A 19,225-nucleotide genomic window follows, 5' to 3' on the forward strand; every position below is an offset into this window, starting at 1 on the left:
GTGGCCCTCCTCTGGACTCATTCCAACAGGTCCATGTACTTCTTATGTTGGGGGTCCCATAGCTGAGTGCAGTACTCCAGGTTGGGTCTCATGAGAGCAGAGTAGAGGGGGAGAATTACCTCCCTCGAACTGCTGGTCATGCTTCTTTTGATGCAGCCCAAGATACAATTGGCTTTCTGGGCTGCAAGCACACATTACCGGGTCATTTTGAGTTTCTCATCAACCAACCCCCAAGTCCTCCTCAGGGCTGCTCAATCCATTTTCTGCCTAGCCTGTATTTGTGCTTGGGATCGCCTTGACCCATGTGCAGGACCTTGCACTTGGCCTTGTTGAACTTCATGAGGTTTGCACAGGCCCACCTCTCCAGCCTGTCAAGGTCCCTGTGGATGGCATCCCTTCCCTCCAGCACGTCAACCACACCACGCAGCTTGGTGTCATTGGCAAATTTGCTGAGGGTGGACTCAATCCCACTGTCCATGTCACCAACAAAGATGTTAAACAGCGCCATTCCCAATACCGACCCCTGAGGAACACCACTCATTAGTGCTGACACAACTATATAAATATAAAAAAAATATATAATATATTTTATAATATATAATATATCTATATCCCTGACAACATTGATCTCAGTTTTAACTATCACAAGTAATACTTTTTCCATACGTTTTATTCCAGACTGAGACACTTTTTTAAATTTCAAAGGAAGGAAAACACACTAGCCCCTGTGTTCCTCCCACCCAAGACATCAGGTTAAAAAGCATGTCTGTAGGGATATAATATATTTAATTTGTGCTTAGAACCAAATAAATATCATAAAAACACTGTGAATAGACAATGATCAAGTCTTCTTGAGGATATCAGCAGATCAAACTTTCATCAACTTAGTATGTCATTAGAACATAGGAAAAAATGAAAAAGCTACAACTGCAAAAACGCCCAAACGTGTTAAAAAAAGAGGTTATCAAAATCAGGCTCTGTGAGGTTTCATATGACCTACTTATTGGCCAAGGGATGCTGTGAAGTCTAGAAAGGTTTTTTTAAGAATGGGTTAGATAAATACATGTCAGGAATTAGTTATATTTCATCTTACTTTTGAAGACAGAGATAGCCTAGCTGACCTCTTTAAGTCTCTTTCAACAGAGCTCCACTCATCCTGGATGATTGTTATACCACTCGTAATGGGTTTCCTTGCTGTATAACACAGCAAAAACCTATTTAGTGAGTATCACTGTCTTTTAAAATATTAATTTAAGAAAAATGATGAAGTAGCTAAGGGAATATGTTATTCTAAATCAATGGAAATAAAAATTTTGGATAATCACCATCGAGTTCCATATTTTAGACAAGATTCACATTATATTCAGTCAGTATTTGGCTACTACACATGAAATGTAACATAAGGTTGGCCATTTCCTAGTATACCACTTGTAGTGATGCATAGTGATGCCACAGCAGAAAATAAAAAGTTTCACAGTGTATTTAGCTAACGAAGTAATATGCAACCCTCGTCCATAGCCTTGTTGTCAATTTACACTATTGGTTTTAGGGTAAATTGAATAAGATTCTGGCAAAAGAAGTACAATTTCTTCTGTCTTTTCCATGGGAGTCAACTTGAGATCCAATTGCCATACGTTAATGTGAATATTAAATTAACATTGCTATAGTCACAAAATATCTAATCCTCTTAAAAATATTTCTACAGTCTTTGATATGATACTAAAAATAATTGACCTAGACAAGAAGTGGCATGAGAGACACTATTATTTCCAGCTGAATAACAGACAAAGCTAGTGACAAGCAAATGTGACAACCTATCAGCTATGTATCTCTTTTCTTTTAAGTAGCAGTGCAAAAGAATGGAACAGTTAAAAATAGATATTGGGGAACTAGAATATAGAAAAACATGGAGATCTGCTACCATCCAGCTGGAATCAGTTTCTTCTTACTTGCCTGAGTAATGTGTTTTTAAGGATTCAAGCTGCAAACATGTTGAAGTAATCTGAGGATCATTTGACAATTTGACATATACAGAGAGAAAGAGCTGAAGCAAGAGCAATGTATGTGGCTCCCAGGAGGATAATCCACCTGAGTTATAACATTTTCAAATGCGCTGCATAATGTAAGTATTAACAGGACACAGGTGCCTTTGCTGTTGCATAGAAACAGGTGCACTGAGGCGAAACAAGTTACTTTTTAATAAAGTAATTTCCATTTTAGACAACATAAGGTGGAGATTCTAGAAACAGCTTCCAAATTCTGAAGTGCCTGATGCTGCCCACTAACACACATAAGTCTCCATGCTTTGTAAAAATACACTACCATGTTTGATTAAACATCACAACTGGAGATAGGATAAAACCTTGGTGCCAAAAATGAATCCAGGAAACACTACTATTCAAGCATATCTACTAGGCTAAAGGTCTAGGAAACAAAGAATTATGCCACTGAAAATATAACTGGCATGCAGATTAACCAAATTAAATCAATGTCATAAACAGCAACAGGAAAAAATAATTAGATATGCTATAATAGCATTTTAGCTTGCACTATGACTTAAAATCTAAGTAATTTTGTGAAAAAAATATACTATCTTTTCTGCAGACTGTTGTCATCACATTGCGATACAGTCTCAGGTTTTGATTGTAAAACAATGCTAGAGGAGGCTCAGCTGTACTTGGATAGAAACTTCACAAAAAACATTGAGTATTTCTGAATGCAGTATCAGCAACATACTAGCCAGGTTGGAGTCTTTTATTCAAAGAAACTGTCTAAGCCAGTGTCTAAGCTTGGCACTTAAGACCTCTGATGTACACAACCCTCTCATCTCAGGTTCATCACTAGCCATGTGTAGTTATTGAAATGGCGTGCTTTTTGAGAAAATATGTCTATTAGTAGCTCTAGAGTCTCCAGAACATTATAGTCTGAGGAAACTAACTACATTTTCATCAGGTTCTTCTCTATGTCCTCACTTAAACTATTTTGAAATATTCAGTGCTACGAAACAGTACTCCAACACAGAAATAGTTCATTTAACTGCTAAGCAAATGATAAATAGCTACAATTAGTTGCAGCCTGAGGGGGGCAATGTTTTATGCTGATTACAGATTTGGTACCTTAAATTCAAAAGTATTGGCCCTAATAGCATTTTGGCTGCAGAATATAACTACCTTCTTGTACTAGATTTGATCCATAAAATCCAGTTCTTGGGATATGCTTCTATATTTCTCTATGATCTAAAAGGATCCCCAGTATGTCTCCAGTCCATATGTGTGGAAAGCTTTGTGGGAGCCTCTGAAGGTAAAAGGCTCCATAAAAAAAACATATCCACAGTGTATCAAATAGCATGCCATAAAGGTAAAGGAGAAATGGAGATGACAATGAGGATACAGATGGGTTATTAAAATTGTAATTTTTCATCTGTTATTACAAATCAAGATCTGCATTAACCCCGACCATAAGGGAAAAATATAACAATGCTAAAAAGCACAAGAACCTTCCAGTAATAGCAAAATACCAGATGCAACCTACTTCATGGATTTAAATACCTAGTATGGCTAGCAGAACCATCATTAAGAGAGAGAGGACTTAGGGGACGGCAAATTTCAGGGTAATTTCTCAACATGATTGAAAAAAATCTCTGTATTTGTGAATAAAGAAATAAAGCTAAGTTTTTCTTTGTTAATAGAGTACTTCTTAAAAAAAATTGAAGAGGTAGCTTGAGGTATCTTCAAGACAACTTCAATGACCAAATCCTCAAGCAGGGAACCCTGATAATTATATGAGACCATACTTCATTTTTCCATGTATCAACAGCTTGTTATGATTTCTGAAAAGGTTAGGCAGAAGCTCCTTACTTCAGATAGTGCATCTTTGTTACAATGAATGGACAATTTTATATTAAAGAAACTGGGAGACTCATTTAAGTTTCTAAGTCTGCTATAGACTTCCTGTGTAATTTTGAATTTAATTTCACCATACTTCATCTCCCCATCTGTTTTGAGAATGCTAAGATACTATAATAACGAAGACCACACAAGAAACTAAACATATGTATTGCAACCTTCCTTAGCAACAGAAAACTCAGGGCTTTTTTCTCCTTAGGAAGATTGATAATAATTGATGTGCAATCTCAACATTTTGAGAAGAAATGTTTTTATCAGGCACTTAGTGTGTATCTTGATTAACTGCATATCTACAGTATAAATAATAAATGTCAGAGCCATTAGGTGAGAACTTGTAGCTTTTTTTAGTTCAAAACTCCTACTCCAAAATTGTTAGAGTATTATATATAAAAAAATTAATCTGTGTGTGTATATGGAGAGTCTACACAAATAATTCTCATACATGGAAGAGACTTTTGTAAGAAGTACACTCTCAAGTTACATCCGTCACACTCTTGTATGCCACCTGCAACTAGCAACTTGTTTTGAAAATGTATGTCCTGATGGGATGAAGTTGTTGAGACCACAGAGGTTAATTTGTTGATATTCTTAAAAAAGACTGTTTAATGTTAAGACATTTTAACCAAGATCAATTTGTGTAACTTCTTAATTCAGTCAGTTTTTATATTCTTTGTCCATCACTAGCCTTTTTCTTAATTTTATTCTACACTCATCAGCAAGACAAGGCACTATAAGCACTAACAACTGCCCAGAAAAGAGGACAAAAGAAGGGTGGAGGAGAATGAAGTGAAGGGACCAAGCCATGAAAAGAAATATGATTGTGTCTATCTCTAGTGTAAGTGCTGTAAACTCTGATGCAATGTGTTCATCAGCATGTATTGTTTCTGATACTGTGCAGGTGAATGTAATTTATGCCTACAATAATTTATAAGGTATTTCAACATGTTATACTTCTTCCACACACAGTAATAAATATGTGGAGTATGGTCCGTATTGCCGGCTGTTTATTTTGCAAAAGAGTATTGCTCCCCTTTTGAGAACCTTTGATAATTGGCAACATTTAGAGAAGCAGCCAACATTTTACATTAGAAGTTCCAGTGGGTGCATTATGTGCTGATTGCTTTCTCTGTCAATTCATCTTGTTTGCACAGTAATAGTATAGAAATGAAACTATCACAAATATTCAGCTCACAAAATCAGAAGGAAGATGGACAGCCTATTCTAATCACTGACCTGACAGTATTCAACTGTGATGAACCAGTTCAAAGACTCCCAATGTGACAAAATAATGAGTGGCCCTTTCATAACCATCCTGCTTTTCAGAAATATAATTAATAACACCACCAAAAATCCTAGGATGTGTTAATTGTTGACAGGTATGGTTGCATTTTTGCAACAACTAGTGGTGCAAAATTAGCAGTACACAGCTGTTCATCCTTCCCATGCAGAACAAGTTCCCCTAAGTAATATTGAGCTCCTATAACAAAGCATTCCTTTTATGAAGACCAATGATGTTTTAAGGTTCTAGTTCAGGGATGCAAAGAAAGAATATGCTACCTTAAACTGAAATTAATTTGGAAAACACAGAGACACCAGAATACTGGCACTGATCACACTAGAAGACTTTTGGACAGAAGGTGAAAAAAAAAATCAGTCTACTGAAACTGCAAAGCAAATGTAAATGGGCAGAATATAATTACTAGTTGGAATTTGGACAGCACACTGAGGTTCAGATTATACACTTGATGTGAAAGATGGTACAAGAAGCACAGCATCTTCTCTAGTACAAATGCCTTGGTTTCATAATGACTTGGAGAGAAGAGTTTGTCTACTGAAATACAAATGCAAGTTGCTACACCTTTTTAATTATTTTTATCTCTCGGCAAAAACCGTGGCCCTGCTTCTTGATTTTAGTTATTGCAAGCAACAGGAACAATTGTAGATTTTGACATTTCACAGCCACAGATCTTGCAGTAGTTACTAGCTGAGGGATACAAGCCAAAGATGTACAGCCCTGAAAAAAAAAAAATTACTTTCCACCCTAAAAACTCTAGTTGGAACCCTCTACCTCAAAAACTATTTCCCCAAATTCCTTAAAACCATTATTTTATTTCCTATAAACACATTCTGTATGAAGAAAGATATTTATACACTCTCTTGGGAAGAAATATAAAATGAAATAAACAGTATCACATGTTGGAAAGTGTGAACTGAGCCAAAAGACAACTTAAATATTCCCAGAGTTACCTACTTTTCCTTCCACTTCAGGAATTTACAATGGTCAGCTGCTTTACTACCCTCTCTCATAAATTGAATAATAGGCTCTCTAAAAGCAGGACAATCAATTGATCCAATTATTTATATAAAATATTGTCCTTCCCGCAAAAAGACCAAGACGAACGTGCCTTCTCAGTGTTTTGTATATTTTTTCCATTTGCTTAATTCAGTCTGAATGGAATGAAATCTTTTAGCACATTGCTTCAACAGATGTTACTTAAACCACTAAGAGTGCCTACATACTCAGAGATCTTGGTCTTAGAAAAAGCAGTTTTAAAGCAGGGCAAAGGACATTCATCTTGGTCATTATCATTCTCAGATTCAATCCTGTTGCTCAGTAGGATAGCATTCATGGAAACTACACTCAGCAAAGCCAGCTCTTTGACAGATGGCTCCCTCCCTTCAAGAAGGGCAGGCTTTTTGAGAAACACTTATCTCTTTATTTCTTCTGCATAAGACAGGAGTAGATGAAGGTAGCTCTCCATGGTCTAAACACAAGGGAGGACTTGAACCTTGGTCTTTGAAATAGTTTTATCCACTATATAGGAGACTGTGAACATTTCTGTAGCACAGTGAGCAAGACAAACTGTGTAGGTTTATACTGTGCTTTAGTACAGACAAAGGTATTTCAGGGGAAAAATTATATCCATGTGTTCACTTGGCAGATAATACAACATAATACCATTACTAATGTTAGGCAAATATTAATGCCTTAGGATTTATCAGTGTTCATCCCCAAAACTTTTTTTGTTTTTGTTTTTGTTTTTACCTCTAGGCTCATTTCTGTTTTTCTCTCTGGAAATAGTCTAGCAAATTGGTTTACTAGGAGATGTCTTTCTCAGAAATAACTGGTAGATTGTAAATATTTGCACTAGGAAATTTTCAATTCATCCTCTGTATTTATTAAGAGCAGAAGCTGAAGTCAGAGACTTATAAGGTAGGAGGAGTTCACCTCTCTGCTGTATCAGAAAAGACCAACCTCTTTTAATATTTTAACATTCAAAGACTCACAGTAAGTTGCTGCTTATTGAACTACAGAAGAATTATTACTGTAATTTAAACATCAAATAATAGCAAATAACCAATACATTGTAGAAGACACCAATCTGATTTCAGACCACAAGTGAAAACTTGTTGAAAATAAACTATTATTTACCCACTCAATGTAATCACAATCTACCTGTCTATTATAAGTGTGCAGAGAAAATCACTGAGGCAAAACATAAGTAAGTCCTTTATGAAGAGGTTTACTATTGGGGCTTGTGAAAAAAATATCAATGTTTATTCCAGCAGATTAGGCTGGGTCTTCCAATCATTAATTAATTTGGAGGAAAGTCTGAGTTATGCAGTGATACATGACCTGACTAATTCTTAATCTCCATAAATGTAAAATTCAACCCTTTTCTTCCAAAACTTTGGTAAATATTTAAGATGAAACTCAGTCCAGTTTTATACAGCACTAGAAGAAATCAATTTTTTGAACTAGATGAATCCTGCTATTTTTTTTTACCTTTTATTTTCCTATGTGGGTCTAGTACCCTGTCAGTAACTACATTTCAAAGAGAACAAAAGTACATAGACAAAAGGGAGATTTTTTCCAAGTCTCATGAGTCAAATGTATGATTTTTAAAGATTGTGAGGAAAATTTAAGTGAAGTCAATGTTTATTCCTTGGGATTAACAGTAATGGCATCTAAACCAATTTTCATTCTACTCTACTGTAATAGTGGTCCCAATCTGGCAAAGCATTTAGGTAGATGTGCAGTATCATTACATGAAAAAGACTGCTCATGTTCTTAAAGTTAAGCAAGGGCCCAAATGATTTGTTGGATCAAAGCCAATATCATAAGTATTCTGGTTAATACTTGAGACTAGAGCTGCAGAAAGGCAGAAACTCAAGGCTTTTTATGAGTCTTATGTATAAGCTACCACCTGGAGTTCTCAACCAGTTCATACAATCCCAGTTAAAGTATTCAATAACTATAAAAATATTAGTTCAGCCTATTCATTCAAACAAATACCATGGACAAATTAAGTCAACTAATCAATATTTTTTTTTTTAAAATCCTGAGTAAAGAAGAATAGGGGAAAGGAAGCTTTTTACTGTAGAAGTTATTCAGTCTAAAAACAACTACTTTCTAAATAAATAGGAATTACTCATGTTCTTGGATTACATGCTCTTGTGGGAAATGCATACAGAAGCTGACTGTAGAACGATGCAAGCTTTCTGTCATCAGCATCCTTAGACTTCAGACATTTGGGAAGAATGTGTCCACTTTTCCAGTGATAACAGGAAAGGAGATTATGAGACGAGATGAGACACAGTCTTCAAACTGATGTCTTAAACCAGCTTCCTATAACACCTATAATACTGAAAAATAGTTTAAATGCGTACAAGACTCCAATAGGATTACAACATGCAGGCTCATGTGGTTTATCAGATATTAGGGAAGCTCTGTGTGTAAGACTTTTCAAACCCAAAATATTTCACAAAGCACATGGAAAATAAAAAAAAATAATAATAAAAAAAAAATCTCTTTGTCCAGACAGTATTTTAAAGGACTTAATAAATTCCATTTTTTTCCTCCTATTTGGATGGGAACCATCACTATTACCTAGAAGATAACTATGTTGTATTAGTTAATCCAGATATTGTCCTTATGCTGGCAACATTGAGACATAAAATATTGCAAATGACAAATTTTAGAGTCCTGTCCCTAGACAGATGAAGGGATCAATATTAGTTGGTTCTTCCTTACTCCTGGCAAAGTATGCATGTGGAATAAGAGACACACTGAAGATGATGGATGTTGGGTTAGATTTGTCCTTTTGCTGCTTGTTTGCAAAGGGTTATTTAGACCACCAGCCATCTGAGTTAGTGTATGACTTAATGATTTCTGTATGTCTTTGATACAGAGACTTTCAAAACAGAAATGTCTACTATAGATACAAAGACAGACATCTTTGCAGATTTACCTGATGCTATGAAGATGCTGAGACCAACCATGTACTTCAATCAAGAGTAAACAAAACCAAAACCAAACCACAATCACCACGTAATCTGCACAATTAGATAATTACTGTGATTGCTAAAGACACTGCAACTTTAGTGGAGGCAAACCCCAAGCCTGTCATATTGAGTTTACTGTTTGTCAGCATTTGAAAACAGCCTATCTATTTTCATTTCAACTTACCCTTGAGGTATTTAAATTCCTTTGATTGATTGAGGTGTGCAGCATTCATTTCTGGATTTCTTACAGCTAAATTCATTCTTCAGGAATGAACCATTTCAATGTACTGGATCAAAGGAAGCCTCTACAACTCATCAATTTAAGGAAAACTGGTCATTTATTTTTATTAGATTGCTTCTATTTCTACCAAAATAAATAGCAGTACTAGAGATTCATTGCAAAAAGTATTTGTCCATACTTGCACTAGTCTGGAGGGAGATAGAAGAAAATGGGTGGAGGGCTCGAGGAGTGGGAGAAATTAATTCAATCTCTTGTTATCAGCTAAAAGTACATGCATTATTTACTTTAAGAATAAAATTAAAACAGAACTATTAGGGAGCACTACTTTTATAATTTTACTTTGACATAAGAAAACAATTCCAATGTGCAAACTCAATTAATATAGAGAATCCAGTAACAAAACAGACTAGTTAATTAGTGAGACAAAATAAGAATGATGGTTGTGTTACAGTTCAACAGGGTATTAAAAGATAGGACTGTTCAATTAATGTTTAGGTAGATATGCTGAAGTTTAACCAGTCCCTAGAATTAAAAAATAAAAATAAAAAAAATCATTTTAAGCAAAGGTCGCAATGGATTTATTGCAAACAGTGTTGTTCAGAGAAAAATTTATAGTGCAAAACATGACAACCATTATTCAGTTTAAGGGAGCCGAACTCCAAACAATCACAAAATACCTGAAGATGGAAGGGACCTCTGGAGATCATCTCATCTAACCTCCCTGCTCAAAGCAGGGTCAACCAGAGCAGGTTGCCCAGGACAGACACTCCAAACCTCTTTGGGCAACCTGTTCCACTGTTTGACCACCCTGTCAGTACATTTTTTTTTCTTATGTTTAAATGGTACTTTGCAGAGCTAGAAAGATGCTGTAGGGCAGAAAGAGGAAGAAAAGTGGCCTTGATGGCTTCAAAATCTTCAGAAAATGTAAAGAAATAAGGTTAATTGTTGAGTTTAAATAGTAATCAAATTTGGAATGGAAAACTGACTTTATTGGGGGGACATTTAGAGGAATGGTGTTCAAATAGTCTTATAGCAAGTATAGGAAGGGTTTTGAACCTGGAAGTTGACATAAAGCTTCTGCACAAAAAGTCTGGAGTGTTGAATCCAGATTTGGGCCTTAACTCATTTATGTCCAGTTCCAAAGGATCCAATAAATCAGTTCATCACAATCATGTTCCACTGTCAGGCTATTTGGCAGTCCTACTTACCTACGAGTTTCACTGTTAAACTCTTTTGATATTCGGGCCTGATTGTGCCTGCCTCATAATACAGAACAGCAGAATAGTTGTCTTTATTCAAGTTAGCCAGTGTGAAAGGTCTGACATTTGCTGTTTTCCATATCAACTTTTGATGTCAAGGTGAACAGACCTTGTATATCTTCTATTTCCTAAAAGACGGAATAACTTTTCTTTCTATGCTCTGAAATCTGAAAATAATTCTCTGCGCTATCCACATTGAGTCTGTGACTAACTAGCACATTTCAGGCATTGCAGTTTATATCCTTTAGAGATATTAAGATGGTTATATGCCTCTCCCTTTGATCCTTTTTCCCCAACTCAATTTATTCCACTAAGCTATACACTATATATTTAGCTCATTTAATCTTTACTTGTAAATTAATCCTCTGGCCTCTAATCATTCTTGTTGCTCTTATCCACATCTTAAAAATTTTTATTATCTGCTCCTACCACCTCTGAGATTTTAAGGTCAGATACTGATCAAGTTCAACATATGGGGAAATAGGTCACCAATGTGAAGAAGGACTCTAAAACATTTGCAGAAATGTAGGGGGAGGTTCCCCCTCACCACTAGAGCCATCTGCTTTGAAAATTACACCTAGTAATAAAGACAAAGAAAACCTAACAGAACAATAAGAAGGTAGCATAAAAAATGAACAAATTAGCCATTACCCCTTTATGAAGTCTTTAATTTGTTGTAGAAAATATGGATTGTCATTTGATTTTTATGGTTGCTATGAAAAAGCCACCTGACACATATCAATAAAATCCGCATGAGATTCCTCTCCTCTGTGATCTAGCTTATACTTGCATTCCATTTGCAATCTAGCTTGCATTTATATCTCTTACTGAGTAGAAGTTGCAGAATATCATGAAGAGGGACTGACAATCACAATACATGACCTTTCGAGATGCTTTAAAAACCATAGCAAATTAACATCTATTAGATTGTGAACTTCTCACAAGAGGTGATATATTTAAATACCTATCTAGTACAATTATTGTTAGTAGTTAAAATAATGTTCATATTAGAAGCAAAAAATAATGATCAGCATACCTTGTCATCATCTACTTTTTAAAAATAGATAAGCTGAGTCATAAAGTGCCAAGTGTATTTTTACAAGCCCAAAATGAAACAGATTTGTTCCAATGTACCATGCTGGTACTTTACACCCAAATCCTACACAAATGAGACTTACTACATAGATGAAGATTCATAAAGATATGACAGTCCCTACAAAAACTGTCCTCAGTGTCAGCTGGCTGTGTGCAGGCTGTGACTTCTTGTAAAGTAAAGCAACATCGTAAAGACAAAATAACTAATTTTTTAAAATATGTGAGCTATTAAGAAGCAATACAAGCTTGCCTAATGACATCTTTGAAGTAAGCCAAATTCCAGTAAACAGGCCATACGGCGTAGTTATTAAAGACCAACACTGTTAATTTAGTATAGTACAGACAGAAAGTGAACATTTCAAGGAAATTTTGCAAGACATCATTTACTGGAATATCTCCTCCCTTCAAAATATGCTGAAAGTCATTTTAAAGACTTTGTTAGCTCTTTTAAGGAAGGTTACTCATTATAAAAGACTTCGCAGGATTTTGAAATACTATCTGCTCTAGAAACTGAGAGCCTCTAGCCACAAGCAAGAATAAAGAAAGAATAGATAAATTTGTTCACTTTGACCTGACATTCCCTGGACAATTTCTGAATAAAGTAAATTCAGTTTGAAGCAGAGAGATTGAAAAAACTGCTCAGCTGCCAGTCATAACACTAGCTGAAAATCTTTTTTCCTGCCCATGAAAAATATTTGGTATGAAGATATTGGGTTACAAGGAACAGTCACACAAAGGAACAGAACAATTCTAAAACCAGACAAACTGTTAAGGACACAAAGAAACTCTTAAGAAATCAAGGATGAGAATAACATGGACTCAATTGTCTATTGCTCTGATTTGTACAAAACAATATAAATGAACATGCTTTTATTTGATAGTAATTATTTTTCTGTAATAAATGTGATGAACAAGCCCCAAAAATTTTGATGGGGCTTCCAGAAAATGAGAACTGTGAATTCTTATTGTATTTGAACTAACAAATTCAAAAGAAGAGGATGTTTCATGACACAGCATTTTGATAGGATATTTTAATTATATTTCAGTAATTTTACTTTTGAATCTTTTCCAACTTTCTTGCTGAAATCTTAAATTAATTTTTAAGGTACAGACTTTTACATAATAAATTTATACATTTCCACAATATCTTAAGAAAGAAGCCACAGAAAACTTCAGGGTTAATTTCGAACAGGAAAAAAAATGGCTTTTATAATAAAAAATCCTTTTAAAATAACTTTTAATTTATTAGCTGCTCTAATTTCAGGATAATGTTCCTTTCAATGCATAAAATACTCATCCATCGTCTGTATTTTCTCCCTCAAACATGGTTCTTCCTCACAAAAGAATGCAAGATTAGAAACTGTCTGTATTCCAATTAGTTACTTTTGATTGTTTGTTCAATCTTATACATATCTACCCCTAGTAACGAAAGGGCTGAAACCCAGCACAGGCAGCGAATCCATTTTCATAGTGTACAGAGATAATAATAAATCATCTTAAAGTCCAAGTTTATTAGAAATGACTGAAATACATTACAGGGCAGCAATAACTTCAATGGTTGGTTTGCCAACCAGTGGGGTGGAATTAAAAATGCATTAAAATTTATAGAAAGGAAAGTAAATAGCAGAGAGTTTAGATGGGTTTTGACATAGTTAAATGAAGCATTATCTCTCTTTGTGTGGCTAATAGAATAAAACTCTACAGAATGGGAGAAACATTCTCTTTTGGAAGCTGAAAGCTGAAAAAAATCCATTATTAATTAAATTTAATGCTTATTCCCTCCACTGCAAGTCAGTGATGCATTTCAGAAGAAAAGTGTGATGGAAGGTTCTTCTCTCTGCTTCTCCAGAGCATTAGCTACTTCTTTAGATTTTAACAAATGGATTCTGTTCAACCTTTATAGATACAAGTGTAAAACAAATACACACATTTGCACAGGGAAGATGAATTGACCTACCGCAATAATAACGACATCTCACAACTATATAGCTACCTGACTTGCACAAGTTTCCCAAAACTTGTCAGATTATTGGCCAAAATCTTCTCCACAGCTGTAGGTGCATGAAACAATAAGAATGGAGATGTAGGAAGTACCTGCTTGAGACACACTTCCTGTATAAGAAAAATTTTTAGGAAATTTTGGAGATGGTACTTAATTTTCTAAGGACTCAGTTGTCCCAGAAGGGCAGGGGCTGGCAGTGAAGCTTCACAGCCATGTGGCTGTGGACCTGAACACAGGATTATTAGAGTTCATAGAACCACACATCTTTCCGTTTCTACAGAAAAAGGTAAAAATGCAACCAGAAGGGTACTTTGTCCCTGTCAATGCTTTAGGAAGATACAAAACTCTCTTTCTCTACAGTAAGATGTGGCCTACATCCTAGAGGTGGCATGAGACAACACAACATGTGCCTCAGTTGTGGTAATAGGCATTGAAGAGAACAAGCTATCAAAAAGTACCCTTTTTCCAACTAAGGCTCTAGACATGGCAAAGGCACGTAAAACCCTTTAATTTTCAGGACTGCTCCAGCTATTTCTGGCTACAGTAGTTCTTCATTAGCTTCTAAACTACATAGACATTTCTATCAGAGCAAAATGAGGGAAAAACTACTGCTCTGATCTGGAAGTCTCTTTATACTCACTTTGCATTGGCCAAGCAGACTGCATAAGGAAGAAAGAGGCCACTCATTGTAACCAATGGAAAGAGCAGAATAAAATTACAGGGGCAAAATATAATTAACCAAGTTGACCATGACACAAATGTTACCAACCTGACATATACAGTGTCAGAGTCTTATTTTAGAGCTTTAATACAGAGCATGGCCAAGATCTTCTCTATCTGTATCTCTAGAAGCACAAAATAAAATGTCCTGGAAATATTCCAGGAATATCTTTAGAAATATTCCTAGAAATATCCTTGCCACTTCCAGAAGTCTGGGTCTCCCCGCCCTGTATCTCTTTCAACTATTGTCCAGGTTTTGCCTGCTCAGCTTCACATTCTCATTAGGCCCTTCTTGTTGGTAGAGAAATTATTGTAGCTGACACAGTAAAAGTCATATCAACTAAGATCAGCTTTTACTATTTTATAGACTGACCTCTATCCCAAGTCACGTAGGCCTATGTCATCTTTTGTTTGCCCAACATATAAGTGAGATTCTAGGAAATATCTCTGATTTCAAGCAAGACAACTCCTGAGCTCCCAATGAGAACATTTGTCAAGATCATACCAAATAGTAACTCATTAATTTCCTCACCCAGTTCCAATGCTTTCTTTCGGCAAATAAGTCATTCAGAAAACTCCAGCGTGGAACAAGTTCCTAACTGTATTCTCACTGAAATAAAGGAGATAATATTTGCAGGTACAATCAGTATTTGAATACTGGACTGAAAGACAAGTGCTTTCACCCAAAGAAAAGAAAATGAAAGCTTGTCCTCAATTAAACATTCATGCATGAATGAACAGACATAAGACACATCATTAGCATTAATATATAATGAGAACTGGTGCTATGTATCATTAGAATAAATCCATATTTAGTTTATGAAAATATAAACACAGTATGAAACTACCATCATAGCAGCACCAGAATCTTAAAGACCTGTTTAAGATTTGAAAATTCAAGTTTGGTTTTATTAATTTTACTGCATACACTGCACTACAGATACTATAAGAAAGAAGAAAATACTTAAATATGCCATGTGTAGTCAACCTATAGAACATAATTACTGAAGCTGATTTACAAAGCAGGGATGTTGTAGCCATGCCAGTTACAGTAGTGGTCTCTCATGCTTCAGGAATATAAACTGGTAATCTCTGCTGGTCATAAAGAAGCCTCTTCTTTAGAGCAGCAGTGGGGATTAGAAGTACACAGCTCACAGTGAATTATTTAGATGCTGGAATGTTTGAATCTTACCTTCATCTAAAAAAAAAAAACAAAACCCAAACCCAAACCAAAACCCCAAAACCAAGAAAATACCAAAATGCTCTAAGAATCTGAAACTTTAGTTTTTAAGACGTGATATTGGTATTTGATTGGACAGAAATCTGATGATGGAATATTGCAGGTTTAATAGTCGCACCACTAATTTCCATTCAGGAAAATTTCACGATCTTCTCTTATTTTGTCTTCATTTTTGTTACAGTATTTTATACGGTTAAAAGAATTATGGGTAGGCATCCATAACACAATGATGTTATGGATAATCACCACAAACAGAGCAGGACATATCCATCCTTATTTTTTTTAAAAGCCAAGGTGAAATTTGAGACATGCATATTTCCTGTAACAATATTCTGGTATCTCTAAGAAAGATCACATTCCCACCTACCTTTGCATTCTCTCAATTTCTGCAAGGTTTCCAATAAAAATGAACATTTACCCTTTGATATGAAATACAAGGTCAGACAGATTAAGTGATTGCAAACAGCCATTACTTTCCTGTCATCAGCCCAATTAAGATTTCCAGCTGTCAGTATCTAACGTTGCTGCACCATTAAAAATAAAGGGACATTCAGATGCATTGATCTGTGTCAAAAGAGCTTTATTGGGGGAAAAGAGGGCAGAAATTATAATTGTCTTAAAGTGTCAAATTATGAGATGAAAATGTTAGAAGGAAGAAAGGGAGAGAGAACTCCCCCAGAGTTGCCCAGATGTCAGTTGATGCAAATGGACTAATTGTTGCTGCACCCATTACTCTTCACCTTTGACCAGGCACCCTGTCTTTGATGAAAAAGGTAAGATTTTCCAGAATAACCAAAGAGCTTATATGCTCCACCGAACCTATTGACTACAGGGAGATTTAGAAGGTATCTAGCAGGGGTATATATATTTTTCCAGACAACTATGTTTTCATTTTTGCTTGACACTTTAAAAAAAAAAACATGACAGGTGTAAATTGAGGAATAAAAATGTGTAAATGTATTGGAAGCGTGGAGCATATTACAGAATCAAGCATCATGATGGTAAAATATCTGCATATAATGACATTTGATTAACTTTTTATTTTCTTCTATTTTGGAAGTTTTCCAATCAATTGTAACAAAAATATCTTTTTTTTTTTTTTTTTTTAAATCACATCTGGAAAAATGTATTATTTAGCAAGTACTAATACAATCAGTCTTAAATAAAATGTAGTTACCACTTTACTAACAAAATATTCTTGTCCTTTCTCCTTTACCAGTTTTGCCAGGTTTTTTTGTTTTGTTTCTTTTTTTTAAGTCTTTTAGAGTTTCTTTTTAAAATTTAACAGAGGGAAGAAATTAACTTTTTCTATATTAAGAAAATCTTCAACATAAAATTTTGACTTCAAAAAATAAGTAAATTGTGTTTGAAATGTAGTAACCACCATAAAAATTTAAACAATACCTTCTTGCACATGAAAAATAAATATAAAAAGAGAAAATAATGAACAATGTTCCAGGATCATATATTAGACACCACTGTAACAGCTAAAACAATATACATTATATGTTCCATATATTTTCCGTGTTCAATATATTCTTTGTAATCTGAATGTAACAATAACAAAAGCTCACTCTAGTTCAACTTCATGACAGGGGATCAGTAAAAATTTCAGATCTTCAGTACATAAGGATCATACTACCAAATGTATTTAGTCAGCTAAAACCAGAGAGGAAGCCAGTGAGGCTTATAAAAGATCCAAAACAACTAACACCTCTAAGACCTTGACAAGGTCAGTAGGATTAGTAATTTACTAATATTATTTCCCTGGAGCCCTAAATACCTTTGTATATCTGCCCTGTTGCTTCTGAAAATTTGAAACCTTTGAAAATTGAAATATTAGTTAATTTGTCACCTCCAAAGCGGCAGCTACACAAGAGGGAGAGTCTGCTTGCATAATGTAGTAAAGGTGTGTACACCCTTCATTTCAAGTTCACAGTAGAAGGATAATGCCTGCACTAAGTCATGCAAACGTAGCGAACAGCCATCCTTTTCACCTTCTCTGGGCTTCTCAACTACTAGATCAGATATTCAGCCTGATGACAAACAGTAAATATTTGACTTTCTTATTAAATGATAGATACAAAGGAAAATGGTGTCTGCTTTTATACCGCCACTGAAAGTTTATGTTGTGCTTCTTTCAAGGTCAGATGAGGGCAGTTGGGATAAAATCACTTTTAGATAACAGTAGAGTTTTTTAAATCATGTTGATGGTGTGTATATATATAAAAATATTATTTTATCAAAATACTTCAAGCAATATTGAATTCACTGTGATAAACCCTACATCCTGGATTAGTAGATTTTCTTCTATCAGTATTACATTTATGGTGGGACTTGATGATCTTAAAGGTATTTTCCAACCTAAATGATTCTATGATTCTATGATTATGCTATTATGACAATATATTCTACCCTGGATATATTTTGATTATTCATTTGGAGTAGACAATATGAGTGCTTCTCTCTGCGCCCCCTCAAAATGAGCCAAACAAGCCAAAATGACCTGTCTCAACCTACAGAGAACTTGTTGCAGAGACAGGAACTGAGCTTGAGCCATCCAAATCTCACAAAGCTCCTAGTTCTTACTTCCATTATTGTCCTATGGTTCCTGACCTCAGTAAGCATCCTTGGCCACAGTATGGACATTCACACTGATCATCTTAGGTCAGTGGTGCTACATGAATATAAATTACCATGCATATACAGCAGTAGTAAGCACTCTGCTGTGTAGCGGGTAAACCTGGTATTGTTGCTATTTGTTTTCTGTACTATATCCACTCAGAATTAAAGTTGGCTCATTGTTCTCTGGCCTTGCCTGTTGCCCAACATACTGAACATGCCATTTCAGTTCTCTTGTTTTCCAAGGTGTTATGGAAACAACAGGCAACTGTACTACTGTATTGTAATACATAGTATTCATTTTTTTCCCTTCTGTTAAAGATAAATTTCTATTTAAAACAGCTGAAGCGACACTGGCTGTCTCAGTAGCAGTCTCTCCCCACAATTTCACTCTGAAATAAATGCAAAGAATCAATTGCATGAGGTAGACATCTCCCTTTTATCCAACATACTAAGTATAACAAAAGCTTTCTCATTACCAAATGGAGGTGTATTGTCCTGTAGGTAGTAGAAGGAGTAGTGATACCTTTTAATTGGAAGGAAAAAGTACTCTCATTTTAACCATGAACAAGTTTTTCCTCATTTAATCACTGCTTTAAAGGAGGCAAGAAAAGGATGTTCCTAAAGTTATCTTTATAGATCATTTCAAAATAGCAACTTGGTGGCATAACAATGTTTCAATTTGATATATCTTGCACCGAGTACAAAATACATGCTGCTTTCACTATCTGCAGATAAAACTGTGGATACTCAGCAATTCTGAAAATAAAGCCAGAATTAGTTAAGTACAGACACATACAGTCAGTAAATACTTCTGAAACTTTAAACTTTGGTCTCCCTGGGGAGAAATTCACC

General features: G+C 35.2%; 1 protein-coding gene across 12 annotated transcripts in view; it reads right to left on the bottom strand.

Annotated features, from left to right (window-relative positions):
* LRRC4C (leucine rich repeat containing 4C) overlaps positions 1 to 19,225 on the bottom strand; it is a 582,163-nt gene that overhangs the window by 148,119 nt on the left and 414,819 nt on the right. The window contains exon 4 of one of the 12 annotated variants that reach the window (XM_087745983.1): positions 15,041 to 15,118. The exons of the other annotated variants lie outside the window; for them this stretch is intronic. The gene's annotated coding sequence lies outside the window, so the exon portion shown is untranslated. The remainder of the gene's footprint in view (positions 1 to 15,040; positions 15,119 to 19,225) is intronic. 12 annotated transcript variants of the gene reach the window in all.

The sequence above is a fragment of the Nipponia nippon genome, unplaced genomic scaffold (genome assembly GCF_047370975.1).
Source record: "Nipponia nippon isolate SJK-2023a ecotype South Korea unplaced genomic scaffold, ASM4737097v1 scaffold_10, whole genome shotgun sequence".
Lineage (NCBI taxonomy): Eukaryota > Metazoa > Chordata > Aves > Pelecaniformes > Threskiornithidae > Nipponia > Nipponia nippon.